The sequence below is a fragment of the Helianthus annuus genome, chromosome 16 (genome assembly GCF_002127325.2).
Source record: "Helianthus annuus cultivar XRQ/B chromosome 16, HanXRQr2.0-SUNRISE, whole genome shotgun sequence".
Lineage (NCBI taxonomy): Eukaryota > Viridiplantae > Streptophyta > Magnoliopsida > Asterales > Asteraceae > Helianthus > Helianthus annuus.
The window spans coordinates 27,973,414-27,995,219 of NC_035448.2; positions in this window are offsets into that span (position 1 = coordinate 27,973,414).

Consider the following 21,806-nt stretch of genomic DNA (forward strand, 5'->3'; position numbering starts at 1 on the left):
AATGATATGGTTTGACCCGTTTCGGCTAATATATGCAAACTAGTTACATAAGCCGATCCGAACGCGAAAAGTGCGTAACGGGTAACCAAGTGAATGACATACAAGTTTCCTAAGTTAATATGCTTTAAATATGTTGTGACATCAGTACGATATCTTCTATTATGCCCAAAATGATTTTAAACTCAAACTATGCCCCGTAAGGGCATTTTGGTCATTTAAAAGGTTATAAAAGAGTTTAAATATTAATCTGAGTTACAGGTCTGATTTAATCAGTAAATATATTTAATTTAACAAGTTATAACAATAGGGTATCATATATATGTGAATTTTATTAATTAAAACCTTACTATGCACCGTAGGGGCATTTTGGTAATTTCACATAAGCCTAAAAGGTCAAAACCGGAAACCTGAGTTTAAAACTTTTGCTTACTGTTAAAATATAAAAATTTACTGAATATATCAGTAGACATCAAACCTTATAAGTTTAAAATAGTTTTAATATATACTATGCGTTAAAAACGCTTAAAAAGGCGATTTGGAGCCATTTCCGGGTTTTCAAAGGAAAGCTGATATTTTTATTATTCCAGAAGGCTCAAAATAATTTATTTATCATATTAGATCAGTAGAAAAAGGTTTGGTATCAAAAGGATTTGTAAAACTCATTTTATAGCCCAAAAGGGCAAAACCGACAATAACCGACTCAAGCTTAGAACTCTATGTTATGCTCAGCCTAAAAATAAATAAAAATCTTCAAAAATCCCAAAATATTATATTACATCAGTGGGTAAAAAGTTTGATATCAAAAATTGGGTTTAGATAGGCTATATGCTAATTACGCCGTTTAATTCATAAAAAGCTTTTCATTTACGCTAATGAGCATAACTCCTAATCTAGACCTCAAACTGATGTCAAATTTTAGGTGCAAGCTTATAAATCAGTGACTAAGGTGTCTACTCTTTTACATTTTCAAAAATCACATTTTAAGGTCATTTGGGTATAATGGTCAACATATAAGCATTTAACGGAAACATGCATGTGAATTGGATAACTAGTGAATCAAGTTGTATAATCTCAGAGGGTTATACTAACATGAAACCTAGTCCTAAATAAGCTCTAAGGAATTTCTAAAACATGCTCAAATGGGTCAGAACTGAAAGTCAAAGCAGAAGTCAAACTATGCAACTTTCGGTTCCAAACCGAGCCTAAACTGAAAATTGTCGGGGTGAACATGTTTAGACATGTTCTTACATCAATTACCAAGTTATATTGATGATAAAACAGGTTGCATGGATCCTACATTGCTAATTATGCATTTATTTGAACTTAAGCTTTCTGTTGACCTTTTAAGATTAAGTTTGGCCCGACAATTGACCTAGTTAGAGTGGGAATCAGAGGGTACCCTCTTAAGAGTTTGTTACCCACATAATTACCTACTCATAGGTATTTTTAATTCGAGATTGACTGGATAATTATTGATTAATCTCGAAGTCAAACCTTATTTACGACGGTTTGACTTTTAGCTAATTAACTAAGCTAAACTGAATTAAGAAGGGTTAAGGACACTTACAAGAGTCCTAATTATGATTATGGAGCCTAAGAGAAGTTGGTTGCTGACCAGAGAGCTCCAGAGACCAACTTGAAGTGAGTTTGAATGAATGTGAAAAATGGTTGCAACTTCACTTCTTTATATAGGAACCCCAAATGCACAAGATCATGCCAAGCCACTCTACTGAAGTTATGTGATGCTCCCAGGTGTCCCTATGTTGCCAAATACTAGTTGCAAGGTCCCTGTTTTCGAAAACCACCCATGTAAGGCGGTGCAACCTGCTGAACAGGCAGGTGTCCAATTTCTGCTGCCAGTGACTGGCTTACGGACCGTAAGCAAAAGTCCTTGCGGTCCGTATGCACCTCTTGCGGACCGTATGCTCAAACGAATGCGGTCCGTAACCGACCCTGGCTTATATCGCCCAGTTGCAGAGCTTGCGAACCGTAAGCCTAAGGCCATACGGTCCGTATCCGATGACCAGAAAACAAAAACTTGCAAACTTTAAGGTTTTGACCATGCAACTTTACTAGTCCGAATCTTGTGCTTCTTTTCAGTAGAGGGGACCAAGTTTTCAGCCTTTGCATGCCTTGCATGTACTTACATAACTTTGGATTATTGTGGGAGGTTCTAGATGTCAAAATTATCGAAAATTCACATTGGACCCATGTCCTTGGTTATAACCACTTTATTATTTAGGATGACCAGATTTATTTACACAATTTAGATGTTGATTAAGTATATCATGGTTAGGGATTTATTAATAGGTCGTTCAGAGGTATAAATTAACATGTCGACGCTTTTAAATCCTACCGTACATCTTTATCTGGATCCGGGTTCATAACACGATTGTATTACTTGACACGTGTCTTTATTTTATTGGGTACGATTTTACGAGGTGTTACATCCTCACCCTCTTAAAAGAAATCTCGACCTTGAGATTTGCTAAAACAAATGAGGGTATTTTTCCTTCATGGTGGACTCTAACTCCCACGTATATTCGGGACCTCTGCGGGCATCCCATTTTACCTTTACAATAGGCACATGCTTCCTTCGAAGTTTCTTAACCTGTCGATCCTCAATCGACAAAAGGGTTTTCCACAAATTTCAAGCTCTCATCTATGTGCACATCCGTATGTGGTATGACTAGTGATTCATCAGCTAGGCATTTCTTCAGATTGCAGATGTGGAATACATTGTGAATACCACTGAGCTCTTCAGGCAAGTTCAACTTGTAAGCCACTGATCCAACACATTCGATGACCTCGAATGGTCCTATGTACCTTGGGCTCAACTTACCTTTCTTACCAAATCGCATCACCCCCCTCCAGGGTGATACTTTAAGCAAGACTTTGTCACCAACCTCAAACTTTAGAGGTTTTCGCCTTTTCTCGGCATAACTCTTCTGCCTTATCTCGGGCAGCTTTCAAGTGATCAGGAATCTGGACAATCTTGTCCGTCGTTTCAAATACTATGTCAGGACCTGATAACTGAGCTTCTCCTACTTCTGCCCAACAAATAGGCGTTCTGCATAACCTACCATATAATGCCTCAAAAGGCTCAGCCTGAATGCTTGTATGGTAGCTATTATTGTAGGAGAACTCGACCAACGGCAGGTGGTTATACCAACTACCACCTAAATCAATCACACATTCATGAAGCATGTCTTCCATAGTTTGAATGGTACGCTCACTCTGCCCGTCCGTCTGAGGATGGTAAGCCGTACTGAAATTTAAGCGCGTGCCCAAAGACTGTTGGAAACTTTTCCAAAAAAAGTGATGGGTACCTAGTATCCCTGTCAGAGATAATAGCCACTGGTACGCCATGCAAAGATACAATCTTGTCTACGTACAATTGAGCTAACATGTCGGAGCTATAAGTCTCCTTAATGGGTAGGAAATGTGCTGACTTAGTCAGTCTGTCTACTATCACCCATATAGTATCATTCCCTTTCTTTGTTTTTGGCAACTTGGTGATGAAATCCATTGTCACCATTTCCCATTTCCAAGTGGGAATTTCAGGCTGTTGTAGCAAACCTGACGGCTTTTGATGTTCAGCTTTGACTTGCGCACATGTCAAACATTTAGCTACATAGGCAGCTATAGACTTCTTCAAGCCTATCCACCAATAGTTTGCCTTCAGATCCTGGTACATCTTATCAGCTCCAGGATGAATGGAATATTTGGAACTATGGGCTTCCTGGAGGATAACTTCCCGAAGTCCTCCATAAACTGGAACCCATATTCGTCCATTTAACCTTAGGATTCCGTCCTTGCCATTGGATAATTGTTCTTCAGTTACTCCTAGCTTTTCATTAGGATAGTTAGCTTCCAAAACAGCTTCCTTCTGCGCAGCTAACAACCTTTCGTTCAAACTGTTCTTTATCTCAATGCGTTTGGCATTGATTCTTATCGGCTTCACTCTTTCCTTTCTACTTAAGGCATCAGCAACCACATTCTCCTTGCCTGGATGGTATCTTATTTCACTATCATAATCATTCAAAGTTTCCATCCAGCGGCGCTGCCTCATGTTCAAGTCCTTCTGATTGAACAAGTGTTGAAGGCTTTTGTGATCCGAGTAGATCACACACTTGGTTCCATACAAGTAATGCCTCCATAGTTTTAGTGCAAATACAATGGCACCCAGCTCCAAGTCATGGGTGGTGTAGTTCTTCTCGTGCACTTTTAACTGGCGCGAAGCATAGGCAATGACCTTGCCTTTTTGCATAAGCACACATCCCATCCCGGTGTGTGATGCATCACAATACACTACAAACTCATCAACTCCTTCAGGTAACGTCAGTACAGGAGCATTGCTCAACTTATGCTTCAAAGTATCGAATGATTCTTGCTGCTTAGGTCCCCAATTAAACTTGCTATTCTTGCGAGTGAGTAAAGTCAGAGGTGCTGCAATTCTTGAGAAGTTTTCAATAAATCGTCTGTAGTATCCTGCCAGTCCTAGGAAGCTGCGAATCTCCGTAGGCGTCTTCGGCTCTTGCCAGTTCATAATAGCTTCAACCTTAGCGGGATCTACTTGGATACCCCGCTCACTAACAACATGTCCAAGGAATTGGACTTCACGAAGCCAAAATTCACACTTTGAAAATTTGGCATAAAGCTTTTCTTGATGAAGCAGTTTCAGAATGCAACGGAGATGTTTCTCGTGGTCAGCTTGGCTCTTCGAGTAGATGAGGATGTCATCGATGAAGATGATGACAAATTTATCCAGATAAGGCTTGTAGACACGATTCATGAGATCCATGAATGCGGCAGGTGCATTAGTGAGTCCAAAAGGCATCACTAGGAACTCGTAATGACCATAACGAGTCCTGAATGCAGTCTTATGCACATCTTCATCTTTAACCTTCAATCGATGATAGCCTGACCTCAAATCAATCTTGGAGAAGTAGCTTGCCCCTTGTAACTGATCGAACAGATCGTCAATCCTGGGCAAAGGATACCTATTCTTGATAGTGACCTTATTAAGTTCACGGTAATCAATGCAAAGACGCATTGATCCATCCTTCTTCTTGACAAACAAGATTGGCGCTCCCCAAGGAGACGAACTAGGCCTAATTAAACCTTTGGCTAGCAAATCATCTAACTGCGTCCTCAATTCCTTCATCTCTGTTGGTGCCAACCTATAAGGTGCTCTCGCAATAGGTGCTGCTCCAGGGATGATGTCAATTCTGAATTCTACTTGCCTATCTGGTGGTAAACTAGGTAGTTCTTCAGGGAAAACTTCAGGGTATTCAGAAATGACTGGAATATCTTCAATCTTGGGCTTCTGCTCATCAATGGTTACTTGTGCCATATAAATGACACAACCCTTCTTTAGACATCTGGATGCCTTGAGCATAGACACTTGCTCAGGCAGTCCATACTGGGTATCTCCCTGAATGGTAAGTGGCTCACCAGACATGGTCTTGACTACTACTTGCTTCTTGTTGCACACAATCTGGGCTTGGTTATGCGATAACCAATCCATGCCTATCACTATATCAAAACCGGCTAGCTTAAAGGGAAGTAGGGACAAAGGAAAAGAGTGGTTCCTAATGGATATGAAACATCCATCTAACACGGTTGAGGCTGTCTCTAAGGTGCCATCAGCTAATTCAACCTCATACTTTACACTTAAGGCTTTAACAGGCAATTTCAACAACTCACAAAACTTATTATCTACGAAAGATTTATCTGCTCCAGAATCAAACAACACTCTTGCGTAAACATCATTTATAAGGAAGGTACCTGTTATGACATTGTCATTTTGGATCGCCTCCTGTGCGTTCATCTGAAAGACCCTGGCATTGGTCTTCTTCCCTTCATCAGCTTTCTTTGCAGCTTTTGGGCAATTTGTCTTAATGTGCCCTTTTTTATTGCAACTGTAGCACGTTGCATCATTCAGTTTCTTGCAATCTAGAGTCTTATGTTCACTTGACTTGCAAATCCCACATGGCCTTGGCTGTGACTGGGACTTTGACTCATACCTGCACCTCCCAAAATGGTGCTTCTTACAGACCTTGCACTTGGGTTTATCACCCGACTTTTGACCATCCTTCTTACTTCTAGAACCCTTCTGGTGGTCATTGTTTCCCTTGTGCTTCTTATCTGACCGCCGTGAGTTGTCATCCTCACGCTTCCTTTTCTCTGCATCAGTGTTCCTCAGCGATCTCTGCCTGACCGCGTCTAGTGTGAGGGACAGAGATATATCAGCTGCAGACCTGAATGTAGCTGGCCGAGAGGCCTTCACGCTTGCCTTAATCTCTGGGGCTAAATCCCCAATGAAACGAGCTATTCTTTTAGGTTCCGGGGTCTCAAGATAAGGAACCAACCTTGACATTGTATTAAAGCTCGTAAGGTAAGCTTGGCAATCCAGGATTTTCATCACCAATGACAGAAAATCCGACTCAATCTTTTCAACCTCATGCTGAGGATAGTAGTTTTCCTTGATGAGGGTAACAAATTGATCCCATGTCATATTGTACAGTGGAATCTTCCCAGTAGCTTGAATCAACGATATCCACCAGGCTAAGGCCTCACCCATGAACGATTGAGATACAAATTTTACAACATCCCTATCAGCACATCCACTAATCTCTACCACAATGTCCATCTCATCCAACCAGGTCATGCAATCCACTGCCCCTTTCTCCCTAGTGAAATCCCGAGGTTTGCAAGAAACAAAGTATTTATAAGTACAGGACTTGGCACGTGGTGCATCATCGAACACTATCCTCTTGGATGGAACACTGTTTTGGTTTGAGGAATGTCGATCATCATCTTTCTTTGGCTCTTCTTTCTTGGAGGGTGGCTTGCTGTGAGCCTCAGAATGAGTCTTAGGCTTGGAATGCGGAGTGGATAGGGTCCTACTTCGAGTCCCACTAGATTCACTATACTGCCGTTCCATAGCCCTTGTAACAGCATTATCAACTAGTGCTTGCAGTTCTGCACCAGTCATCTGTATCCTAGCATTCTCGTGGTTTTCCACCGGATGACTGTTTACCTCATCCGACCCAGCCATGTAGCTTAAATTGCTACATATAAGAAAATAATGGGCAAGGTTTATTTAGAAGCTTTTACAGTATTTTATGATTTATTAACCATGGTTCTAATAACCATTTTGGTTAATTTGTTAATTATTTATATATTCTCCGGACCTTTATTACAATCCTATATCATAATTTAATAATAGCACAAAAAGCATAGTCATACAAACAAATTTAATTTATAAACCAAGATTTTACAGAATCAAGGTATTAAGGTTTGAATCAAAGTTCATTACCTTTTTTTTCTAGACAGGGAGTTGTAGGCTACTACTGTCTTTAGTCCCAAGGACATTAATTATAGCCCGTAGGCACTTCATCCTTAAAGGATGGTTATATAAATAAGGGAAAATAGAATATCCTAGTTTAAAGATGGCCTGTGTGATTTTGGCGAATCACAGTTTGCCAAAAAAAATGTTAACATGCTTTCAGATGTTAACAAGAATCAGAATCTTTTGTATAGGTTTTACCATCTTGGCCATGTCTGCAATGACATATAGACTAGGTTTTACCTTTAAGATTCGTTTAATGCTTAACGCAGAACAATCCTAAGTTGAGATGTTAATATGGATCTGAATCTAATTATGGAACTACCATCTTGGCCCGGTCTTAAGATGACACATGGCTAGGTCTCGTCCTTTTTTTTTTAGATTTTGCCATTTTATTATAATGGTAGATCTTTTAATAGGAATGTTATTTTCATTTAGTTTATGTTTTATGTTCATGCATATAATTAACAACAATTATGAAAATTTCAATTAAACCATTCCATTACTAATTTCAAACAAGAACACATTTTTTTTTGCCCTAAACGGGACTTCTACAAAATAACATGCCCTCGCAGGGGCGAAACAAATAAACATACCCACGCAGGGGTCAACAGAAAGACATGCCCACGCAGGGGCAGAGTACAAAAACAAAAGTCCACGTAGGGACTTGATTACAACTAAATAAATAAACAAGGGTCTTCAATAATCCCTTCTCTTGGAGTTCCCCTTGAGTAGGCCTGCCAAACCTTTGAAGAAGCCTTGACGTTCCCTACGGTCTTCTTGAACTTCCCGCTCAACTTGGTCCAATCTATCGAGAACCTCTTGTTGGCGTTCTGGCGGGATCAGTTGCGGCCGCGGCGGGGGCTGATACAGTGGTTGAGGAGGTGGCGGATGCTGGTACACATAAGGTGGGTACCCAGTGGTCCAAGGACCACCATAGGGCCCTTCAGGATGAAGAGCGTTGTAGTCCCACGCTGCCTGATAAGGATCAACATCCGCATAGTTGTAGTTTGTATGGGCCGGCTTCTCAAATGGGTTATATGCCGCTGAACCGGCATATGCAGGGATTGGGTTATCAAAACCCAATGGTGGCGCCACAGGCGCAGAGTTTGCCTCCGAGACGGGGTTTGATGGTCCCCCCATCTGCGGGTCTTCTTCTTGGAGTGGCGGGTAGTGGCTGCCACTCGATGGTTGAGGGGTGCTGATACGCACTCCTCCTCGCATGGACATCCGTGCGTTTGATCTACATCGCCTCGGTGGCTCCGGAGGCGGCTGCTGAACTGGTGGTGGCGGTGGAGTAACTGCCACAAAGCACGAATCCTCGGAAGGATCCTGCTGCTGCTGTTGCTGCTGCTGGTAGGGAGACGAGTGTTCAGATGGGGTAAAATACCATTCAAACTGGTTAAACCTCGCCTGATAGCTATCCGGACCGCGGTAAGGTGATCCGTGAAATGAGGACCCATCAGAGATCTCGATGGGATGGTTTGGGGTCCCGGTTGCAGCTCGACGGGATCCGTGTCCTCATCCATGTCGTTGTCACCTGAAAAGTGATCTTTGGGTCCTAGTGGGTTAAAACCCACGGGTTCTTGGATGTAGTTAGCCGGGTTGAACTGGCTCTGAAAGGCGGGAGTGGGGTCGCTGAAAGAATGGTGCGAATTTGACCGCTGTAGAGGTATGAAGGAAGGTTGGGGGTTGTTGGGCTCATTTTCTGACTGAGGCCCAAAAGAATGAAGGTAGGATGGTAAGGAGCTTAGGGAGACAGATCGCCTCCAGGGTTCAATATATGTCCTCCAAGGTTCTTGGGGACTAGTGCTCATGGTAATGGATGGTGTGCGCCGGTGAGAAGGACAGGCCTCGTGATCATGTCCCGTAACTGGGGCCTTGCCTCTGCCTCTTCTGAATCGTGGCGGCATTGTCAAACCTGTTAATCATAAACAAAGATAACAACAAGAACATATATAAAATAAAAGACAAAAATAAAACAAAACAGAATTTGTCCTATGTTATTTGTCTAGACTCGAGGATAGAGGAATGTGCAATTCGTGTAACTGAGATTAAACACAAAAGACTAGTGTTTAATTCACTCAGTGTTGGCTCTGATACCAACCTGTCACACCCCGATATTTCCACGTATTACCGGTGGGCCCGTGGGGAGTATCGTGACGTAGTTGATATCATCATAGTCAAACAACACAAATTTAAATGCACAGCGGAAGCAAAAGATAGATTTATTTCAACCGAATAAATTGTAATATTAAGTATCACAAACAGTTGAAACAGATCCACAGGCGGATCAAAATAAAGAGGAAACTTTGTTCAACAGACTTAATGCATCCAAGCTTGCGAGACTCTTATTGATGCTAAGGAGAGGCCAGCCTATTACGAGTAATACCTGCACTTAACCTTTTTGGGAAAATACGTCAGTTTACACTAGTAAATACAATTTAACTGACTCATTTTGAAAATGTTTAAAAATTGATTTGAATGCACATGACACAAAAGATTTTATAACATGGGATAATTATTTGAATATAAACTTGTAAAAGAATTACATGTTTCTTATGCGTTCAGTAGCCCGAGTTTACACCGGGTTAAAGATAAATAGACACACCACATGATATAGTCCCGCAGCGGTTAATCCTGAAACCGGCGGTTATACCTTATTAATTATTTAGGCACTAACGGGTGTACGCCTACACCCGCGTGCTTAGGTCGTGGCCATTTCTTAAAATGATGCCAAGGATATCCAGGACATGGTCATTAACCCCCCAAAGGCTTTAAGCAAACAAAACAATATAAACGGGTCATTTCAATGATTTAACCTTCATTTGATTAAAGATTCAATGCCCGACCAAGCGGATACCGTACCCCAAGCCCGTATAAGGGAAAATAAGTTAAAAGTATTTACCTTTGCAAGTAATAATCACAACAAGCAAGTGCACGTAGCTTTTACCGGGTCTCCTATTCTGGAACGAAGGTTTATAATAACCTATTAGATTTCTAACGGGTCTTTAATTTAGCCTAAGCTTAGACCGGTTAGTTTTAAAGATAGATAAGGTTCAAACGCATGATTAAGCGAAGACCAGGATAGAATGTGATTTAGACCCGACAAGTTTAGAGACTTGTATAATATGGGTGAACTAAACACATTCTGGATTTTGAGACAAAAATGATATGGTTTGACCCGTTTCGGCTAATATATGCAAACTAGTTTTGAGACAAAAGTAATCGCAACATTCGTACTCAATTTTAAAACTTCAAGGCAATACATAACTAACTATGTGACCGCACTTTCCGTACAATCCTTGCTCTTGACTTGATCGCTACTCCTCTTGATGATAATCTGTGATTCGTACAACCTGCACCCACCACATACATTCGCAACATTAGCATACATCATATACAAACAAGGTTCATAATCATGTAGTCTCGTTACGTTCTATCCACGTATACTTTCCATCCATTATCTTTCTAGATTTAATCATTCCATCTGGGTGTCTAATCCTTGATAAGACATCAATAATGTACCTGCATTACATTTCATTCTCAAGGCACACAGTTAATAACGTCAATACTTAAATGTATTGAAACCATGTATAGAATACGTACATATCTACGAACATACATACATACACGTATACATACCTGCATACATACATACCTACATACATACCCACTCACATATATACATTCCTAGACGGGTTTGCCTATGGATTCCCTTTACTAATCAAGTAAGTAATTCCATACTTATACTTACAAATACCTCTATACTTATTTCGTTCCGTTTTAAGCTTGCGTACATGCTCATTGCATCTCATAAACACTCTATAACAAACAAGCAAAACAGGAAAATCGGATAAGGAGGGGCCGTCGGGTGAAGGGGTACCGTTGCCGACGCCACAAGGGGCCGTCGCCGACGGTCTTTGCATTGTGCATAAGTTAAAAGGTGTTCTGTTGAACTCCTCTTATGTTAAGACGTGTTTCTTTTGCACTCCTCTTAAGTTAAGAGGTGTTTCTTTTGCACTCCTCTTAAGTTAAGAGGTGTTTCTTTTGCACTCCTCTTAAGTTAAGAGGTGTTTTTGCTGCAGATTCGTTTCGTCGTCTGAAAACGCTAAAACTTGCATAACTTTTAAACCGTTTACCCGTTTAACCTCCCGTTTCTTCCTACATGCTTGTAAATTCATATTCTATAATATGGACTTGGAATCCCATATCCGATTTAAGGAAATTCCTATCTTACGTGCTTTCGGCTTATTAGTCATTTTCTATTTATTCGACCCGTTCATGTTTTCATCAACCCACTCATTTGTTCTAACCCGAATCATACACGAACATTATAGCCATAATATTTTTACCTTATCCGGAGTTCCGCACTTGGGGTTTACGCACCCGACACCCGGTATTCATTAAACTCATACGTTTCATTCAAATCTACGAACCTAACTTTGTTACTAAAATTTCCACTTACATAGTTGTTTATCTATTAAAACAAACTCACATCCGATTCTGTTGACTATTAAACCGCATCTCCGATTCCCGGATTGCGTACTTATAAGCAATTCCACCCATTAACCGGTTATAGTACCGGTGTAGCCATTTCTTATGCAACATTTCAATATAATCATAAGACCTTATTTTGACCCATTGGTCTACTTAGCGAAATTCACCATTTCATACAATCTAATCCACATTTAACTTTAAACATCATGTTTTATTAGTTAAAACGCTACATTACTTAAACAACTAAGAAGAGATTACGGAAATCACTTACCTTTTTGCGTCCGTTCCCTTGCCTCCTTTTGACCCGTTTGCCATTCTTGCTTGAGTCCATTTCCACATGATACCTATGCTTTCACATCACACAATCACATTCTTGTTAGTATGCATGATTGTACGCTTAAATGAACATGTCAAATGCATGGTTCACGTTTGACTTTCATTAGTCAAATCTAACAAACATAAGACATATACCCAAAATCACATCTCTTCCAACTCGTACTACATAATTGCATATAACACACATTGTTATACATGGACCATATGATTTTATTGCATTGAAATTTGACAAGAGTCTAGCCATACTACTTATGCAAGGTTTGACTTCCAAAAGTCAACGACCCATCTTATGGACTTTCGACTTAACCTCATATATCCGTGTCATCACATTAAGCTATAACAATGGCATTATATACACTTCATATTCATGATGTGATATGCTTACAACCACATGATCAATCCATTACATACACACCCATACATAATATCAACACTACATATACTAAAGCTTTCGGGATCCCATAATAGACGGCCATATTTGGGGTACACAACCAACATGATTTACCATCCTTACTTGCTATACATTAACGCCAATTTCATTTCGTAATCTCAACTAAACCGTCGACTAAACACATAGTGTGTACCATACAATGTGAGTGAACAATGAAAGATACTAGTGCACATTTCTACCCAAACAAGACATCAATAAAACCTCCACATGGATTCAATCTTACACATGTTCCTTGTATAAGTTTACTAACAATTTAATCATTTACACATTGTATGTATGTTCATCCACTACTTGCATACATTTTCATATAATATCGTCGTTTAGTCATTTCATCAAACACTTGGCGTGCGTACCACTATCTAAGCATAATGTACAACTATTTCATGCATAAATCTTCTACATTCATACATAGTTCATCAAATCCTTCTACTCACCATTATGTAGTATTTACAATTAAACATTCAACATATTATCATCACATCTTATTCAATTCATCAAACCATAATTCTTTATACACCATAATTCATCAATCTTTCAACAAGAATTTGACATAGATGGTGATTAAGTCATCATCATCACCATGACTAATGGGTTTTTACTTCTAAACATCAAATTAACACAAACTATACATAACCTATGTTTTAATTGATGATTCTAACCCTTATACATCATCAATTTCATACTAATTCATGGATTTTAACGTAACCCACTTCCTACATGATCACCGATCTTAGTTTTGAGACATACCTTATAATCCCCTTGTGTTGGTGATCACTAATTCACATTCGGTTGTGAATTTGAGCTTCGATTCACCCTTCAATTTGATGAATATTGTTGAGTTAGGGTTTGGCTCCCTTGGGGAGCTCTGGAACGATCCAGAACACACACACACGAAATGTGTGTGGTGTGTGTTGATATTTTCTTTTAATTAGTAACCAAGTTTCATCCCATCCACTTTAACCCCTCAAGTTTACTTCCAACACATTTTTGGCACTACTTTTCTCTTTTAATAGTTTTTATCATGCACTTAACTAGGTTAAATAGCCTAGTTATTTATTTCATAATATAACGCATAAGGATATATTTCGAATATATGACATTTGGATTTTGGGGCGTTACAAGTCTACCCACCTTAAATGAGGTTTCGTCCCCGAAACCTTTCTTATCTTTATTAATCACTAACTTTCTCTCCTCTACGTCCCCTCGACACGACTGCTAGTCCATCACAATGACTATCCTTCGTTTTTCAAGAACCCATCCGAGAGTTCTTATTAATGTCACTTTCACTAAATAGTGTTAGCTTCTAACGCACTTCATAGCTAATGGTCCATTCATCATTCTAATACTCGTATATCATGTGCAATATTTCATTTTGTTTACTTGAATCAATTCCAATATCCTGTTAATAATGGGTCAATATACATGCTTCTTCAACCTGTAGTTATACATACATTCATATGATCCGTTCATGACGGATCTGATACCTTCATCTCGTTTCTTAAAATTGCATTCTCTTCATGTACTGTATAATATTTAACTATTGTTTTGTTATCACAACAAAACTACTATTTCATAGTCACAGCTACATGCCCAGCTCTAATTTGACATAATTCTACGTTTTCTACAATTACCTATACCTTGCATACCTTTACATTGCCTTCAAATCATTTCATGCATTTCATTTTACTATTGCTTTTGCTTCATGCATTACATAATTTATATAAATAAATGTGTTGTGCAATTTCATTGTACAAAGTTCATTAGATACTCAAAATTTCCTCCTCAAACTTTTGAAATCCACTTTTTAATGACATACTTTCTTTTTACATCAATGTAAGATATGCGCGTAAACGCAAACTTGTGCGCTTTTTGACACTTTTAGTCCCTGCATGACTTACAAGCTTATTTTTGCGCAACAAACACCTCCAAGCCTATATCTAAGCTATAAGAAGGATAATTAAGGTATGTATAACTCATGGTCATATTCCGGAAGGTCCGATAACATACGAATCGGTATACTTTAGCAGTTTGACGCTTTGGGTCATTCTAATGCGCAAACTTGCGTAACTCATCATTTAATAGCATTGAAGCCTCATTTAATTCATATTAGGCATTCTTGAAAGTACTATTAAATATCAGAATGCTTCGGGCTCGATAAAAGGTCATTCAGAGGTGTAATTAAACATATTGACACTTTTAGTCCCTTATACTTGCAAAGTTGCGCGTAACTTCACTTTTAGGCACAAAAGCCTTGGGTGGCCAATGATTGGCAATCCCGAGAGTATAATCAAATATCATGAGGCTCTCGGTTTGTTAAGAGGTCACTCAGAGGTAAGAATTAACATGTTGACGCTTTTAACCCTTGTCTGCGCAAACTTTCAATTAATTACACAAACGGCTACACTTGATTAACAAATGGCTCATTTGTGAATATAAAACCGTAAAAGGTTATTTAGAAACTTATTTTAGGTATGTTAATACTTCCAGTTCTTTCATAATTAATGTTTTTTCGATTTCGCGAAAAATTAGTCCCTTATATTCAAGGTTTGACTTTACTAGGGTTTATTACACGTGTCAATACTTCGTTAAACGTGATTTTTACGAGGTGTTACATCCTCACCCCCTTAAAAGAAATCTCGACCTCGAGATTTGCTAGAATAATGGAAGTATTTTTCTGAAGTAGCATGGGCTTAACTTCCATAGTATATTTGGGCCTCTATGGGTATCCCAGTTGACCTATACAATAGGTACATACTTTCCTTCGGAGCTTCTTAACCTGTCGATTCTTAGTCTATACAGGTTTATTGTCCAATCATAAGGTTTCATTAATCTGCCTATTATCACGTGATATTGTGTTTCGACTTATTGACGAAACCTATCCTTAAATCATCAGTGTGGGTCGCATTGCGAACTCCACTAAGCTCCTTATATAGGTCTTAGCTTATAGGCTATTGACCTTCGTCTTATTCGATTTCCCGAATGTTCCTATATATCCAGGGCTTAACTTGCCCGGAGAAATTGGAATTTAGCATCCCCCTTCTTAGAGCGGTACTTTCGAGCGAACCTTCTTCCTTATTAAGGACTTAAGAAGGTTGCGACTTTTATCAATCCTTAATTTTTCTGCCGATTACTGGAAACTTACAGATAATTAGGGATTTATATGATCTTATTCGTTGTTTCCATGCAACGTTCAGATCCTGATAAGTGCACCTTCCAAAGTCTCGTCCATCCAACGGATGTTTTGATATTTCATCTATACAAGGTCTCCAAAGGAGCCACTTCGATACTTATATAACAGCTATTATAGAAAAGCTCATCTTAAGGTGAGATGGTTATTCCAATCATTGCTCAAAATTAATCTTAAGGAATAGCTAATCCTTACAGTTAGTCGAATAAATCGATGATCCTGGCAGGTAATAGCGATTCTTAATTGTTTCCTAAATAAGGTTGCGGTAATCAATGCATAAGAAAGATGACCCGTCTTTCTTATTTATGTAACTCGGAGTTCTTAGAACTTCGAATTTTTGATTTTATGAAATCTTCTTCTAAAAGCTTATCGATTTGGCTCTTGGTTCTTCCTATTCCGTTGATACTAACAGATATAAGGCTTTTACAATAATTGTAACCCTAAGCGGGATGTTCGTTCTAACATCCACTTGCCTCTTATAAGGTAATCATGGTGATTCTTATACAGAAGATAATCATGACACACACAGAGATGTTTAGAGATGTCTGTATCCTCAGGCCTTGGTTCATCTATCGATGTCGGTGTCAGATATATGACACATTTTCTTTACAAATGCAAGGATGCCCTAAGTAGAGATATTTATAAGGACATTTTATATTGGATATCTTCTTTGAATACTACTAGTCGACTTTAGTACAATATGACCATTGGGATATCTCAGGGGTTCCATGCATTAAACTTCCATACTGATCAGGCATGGAAGCAATCTATGGGACACACTAGGATACGCCAATCCTCATATGGCACTTTTATCAAACATAGTTTGGCATTCGCAGGTGATAGAAAAACAATGAGAAAAATAATTAAAATAACATATGTTGTCGTACTCTATGCGAAGAAAGTGTACTCTTAGATTTTTCGGAAGAATTCCTTGCCGATACTAGAAGAATCGGTTACTATGGTTTCCTTGGTAAGTTATACCTTATTTTTAATATCTGAAGTTCTTATGAATGTAATCAAAAGCTTGTTAAGCTTATGGTTTACTAAAGGTTTAGTAACCCTTGCATTAACGTAAAATACTGAGCAGATACAATCGATGCTAAATGGTGAAGACGTACCTAATGCTATTATTGAGATGCACTGTCTCTGACATTCAATAGGTAATTCAGGTGTTTCCTTCCTTATCCTTCCCAGACTTAGCTGCTCCTTCCTTGGTGGCCTCAGGGCAATTAGTACTGATGTGGCCCTTTTCGCCACAACTGAAACAGTTTGCATTCATTATGTCCCTACATTCGTGGGACTGGTGGCCAGTTCTTTTGTAGATGCCACATTGCTTTATCTTTTGGTTTGATCGACACTGTCCCCAGTGTCTCCTGCTGCAGGTTTTGCATGTAGGCTTCTTGTTGGAATCTTGTTGGTCATTGTTAAGCTCGGATTTGTTCTTCTTAGGATTCTGGGAGTTATCCTCCTCCCTTTTTCGCTTCCCTTCTTCAGTGGCTTTGGCAGCCTTGTTTCTAACCACATCGAGTGTGAGAGATAGCGACAGATCTGCCGCCGACCTGAATGTAGTAGGTCTCGATGCTTTCACACTTGCCTTTATTTCTGGGGCTAGACCCCCAATAAAGCGAGCTATTCGCTTTGGTTCCGGTGTGATCAAATAGGGAACCAATCGAGACTTGGTATTGAAACTTGTAAGGTATGCTTGACAATCCAAGTTCTCCATGACTAATGACAAGAATTCAGTCTCGATCTTCTCAACTTCATGTTGAGGACAGTAATTTTCTTTGATAAGAGCAACGAACTGATCCCAAGTCATGTTGTACAAAGGGATCTTCCCGGTGGCTTGGATCAACGATCGCCACCAGGCTAAGGCCTCACCCTTAAATGATTGCGACACGAACTTGACCATATCCCTCTCAGCGCATCCGCTGATATCCACAACTGTATCCATTTCATCTAACCATGTCATACAATCTACAGCTCCTTCCTCCCCAGTGAAATCCCGGGGTTTACATGAAACAAAGTACTTGTAGGAGCAACCCTTATCATGGGGTCCTTGATTCAGTATAATCTGTTGAGACGGATCACTGTGATGATTAGAAGGGTGACGCTCGTCATCTTCCTTCTTGGGTTCATCCTTCTTGGGAGGTGGCTTTGAGGGCGGTGAAGATAGGGTCCTACTACGAGTCCCACTATACTCTTCATATTGTCGTTCTAAGGCCTTTGTAACTACGTCATCTACTAACGCTTTTAGTTCAGCACCCGTTAAATTAATTCGGGTGTCATCATTGTTCTCCACTGGGTGGCTATTAATTTCATCTGAGCCAGCCATTTAATTGAACTGTTACATAAAACAAGGACAATAGTTTACTTGGGAGTTTATTATGGAATTGTCTTTTATGGCAATTCATTAACCATGGTAACGGAGACCATATTTGGTTAATTTATTAATCACATTTATTTAGGATCTGTATTATAATTTATCCTAATTATAAAACATTAACAGTTTTATTTGTGGCACCCAATGGCCTGGTCACATGGACATTTACAAATTATAAGCTTATGATTTCAGAGAATCAAAGCAGCAATAACAGTTTTATTTAATAGCACAAAAGGCCTAGTCACAAGGAAAATTTTAAATCATAAGCCATGATTTCAGAGAATCAAGGCTTTTAAATATATTAGCACAACAGGCTTAGTCACAAGGACATATATAAATTATATGCTAGGATTTCAGAGAATCAAAGCATTCGAGGTTTGAACCTAGTTCATTACCTTTTTCTGACAGGGAGTCATAGACCACCACTGCCTTTTGTCTTATATGACAATTAGTATGGCCCGTAGGCACTACATCACTAATGGATGTTTAATAAGTTTGGCCCGTAGGCACTACATCGCTAATGGATGTTTAATAAGTTTGGCTCGTAGGCGCTACATCACTAATGGATGTTTAATAATTGATCATCTTCATTGACGATTTAACCCATGATTTACAAATCATTCATTTGGGCTTTGGAATCCTTAGAAGGATTCTTATATAAGAATGACGCGTGCGATTTTAACGAATCACATCTGCCATGGATGTTAACATGATCACAGAGGTTAACTGGAATTCTGAATCTTTTAATCAGGTCTTACCATCTTGGCCGGGTCTAAAAAGACACCTGGCTAGGTTTCACTCTTAAGATTCTTTTAATATTTATCGCAGAACAATTTCTAAATTGAGGTGTTAAATATGGATCTGAATCTAATTATAGAACTACCATCTTGGCCCGATCTTAAAATGACACGTGGCTAGGTCTTGCCCTTTTTAGATTTTGCCATTTTGTTATAATGGTAGATCTTGCAAAAGGAAATGTTATTTCCTATTTATTTAATATTTCTTGTTTAGAATGAAAGTTTAAACTTAATCATTCCATTATATATAAATAAAATATAAAGTTGCCCTAAGCGGGACTTGAAAGGGATAATGTTGTCCTCGTAGGGACTGAAAGATAATTTTGTACTTATAATGACTTATTAAGGAAACGATCTTCAGCAGGAGGAGTTTCTTCTTCATTCATTTCCCGAATGCTTTCTCCTTGGTTGCACGTTTCACCCTGGCCGCGGTACAAAGCTCAGCATTACAAGGCTCCGGATGTGGAGAATCCCTATTACAGCTTCTTCGCTTGGCGACGTATCAAACAATTTTGGAAGTAAAAATTTCTAGATTAAGATTGAGGATATTCCTAAGTTAAGTCTAGACTCAGAAGGTCAAGGAAATGTGCTATTGTGTCATTGAGATTAAACACAAAAAGGCTAGTGTTTAATTCACTCAATGTTGGCTCTGATACCAACCTGTCACACCCCAAATTCCACGTGTCACCGGTGGGCCCGGTAGGGGATTACCGTGACGTAGTTGGCAACAATATAGTCAAACCACACAATATATGAATGCACAGCGGAAGCAAAAGATAAAATATATTACAATCCGAATATAAAGTAATATCAAGTATTACAACGGAAAGTAATGGATCCACAGGCGGATCTTAATATAACATTGTTCAACAGACTTTAGACGCCTAGAACTTGCAAGATTCCTTATTTACGTCCTGAGTAGCTTCCAGCCTATTACGTACTTATACCTGTCACTTAGACTTTTGAAAAATACGTCAGTTTTCACTGGTAAATACACTCAACTGACTCATTTAAAAAGTGTTTGAGAAAATTGATTTAGATGCACCAGGCACAAAATATTTTGACACTTTGACTAAAATGCACAGAGGCAAAATTAATCTTTTATACTTGGGACAAACTATATCTCATGTTATCAGTTTTACATAACTTGCTCTACATACGGGGCCCGGTTCTATGCCGGTTCAAGATTAACCGACACACCACTATTCCCTTATTGGGAATCCCTTATTGGGTATAATTAATTAATAAGCATATTGCATCTGTCAGGTGTATGCCTACACCGTGCTTAGGTCGTGGCCATTGCAATTAATGAGTCAAGGATATCCAGGACACGGTCGCATTAACCCCCAATGTTTCAGTCAAGCAATACGAATTAAAACAGGTTATTTGGATTTCTCGACTCATTGGTCTTTGAATCCCATACCTGACCATGCGGTATTTATATTACCGTATCCCAAGCCCGTAATAGGGAAAATAAGTTAAGAGTATTTACCTGAGCTAGCTCCTGTCTTAAATATCAAGAATTTAATAACTCAGCCGAATTCACTTAAGTAAGCGTAGGTACAATTTACCGGAAGGCTCTAGTCTGGAATGATGGTATAAATAACCAATTAGAATGTTAACGAGTCTTTAATTAAGCCTAAGCTTAGACCGGTTAATTATATGGTTCAAACGCACGATTAGGCGAAGACCGGAATAGAATGTCATTTAGACCCAACAAGTTCGGAGATTTGCTTAATATGGGTATTTCATACACATTCTGGATTTTGAGATAAAACCGATAAGGTTTGTCCCGTTTCGGCTAATTTATGCAAACTAATTACATAAACCGAACCGAACGCGTAATAAGCGTAACGGGTGAACGTAAGAGCCACATACAGGTTTCCTAAGTTAATATGCTTCAAATATGTTGTGACATCAGTAAGATATCGTTTATTATGCCCGAAATGAATTTAAACACAAACTATGCCCCGTAGGGGTAGTTTGGTCATTTATAAGGTTATAAAAGGGTTTAAGGGTTTAACTGAGTTACAGGTCTGATGTAATCAGTAAACATACTCAAATTAATGAGTTATAACAGTAGGATAAAGTACATATGTGAAATTTATCAATTTTAACCAAACTATGCCCCGTAGGGGTATTTTGGTAATTTCACATAAGCCGAAAAGCTCAAAACTGAGGTCTGAGTTTAACAACCTTTGCTTACTGTTAAAACATTATAATTTGCCTCAAATATCAGTAGGTATCAACCCTTGTATGTTTAAAACACTTATAGTACATACTATGCGTTAAAACGTTTAAAAAGGCGATTAAAGCCATTTCCGGGTTTGATACTTAAATCTGATATTTTTATTTTTTCCAGAAGGCTTAAAATAATTTATTTAACATGTGTGATCAGTAGCAAAAGGTTTGGAGTCGTTTTGATACGTAAAACTCATTTTATGGCCCGTAAGGGCAAAACCGACAAGTACCGGATTAAGCCTACGACTATGAGTTATGCTCAGCCTAAAATTAATTAAAAATCTTTAAAATTCCCAAAATAATATATTACATCAGTGGGTAAGAGATTTGATATCAAAAAGTATGTTTAAGTAGGCTATACGCTAATTACGCCATTTTATTAACATAAAGCTTTCAATTTACGCTAATGAGCATAACTCTCAAACTACACCTCAAACATGATGTCAAACTTTGGGTACAAGTTTATATATCAGTAATTAAGGTTTCTACTCTTTTATATTTCCAAAGATCTCGTTTTAAGGTAAAAGGGCATAACGGTCAACATATGAGCAATTAACGGA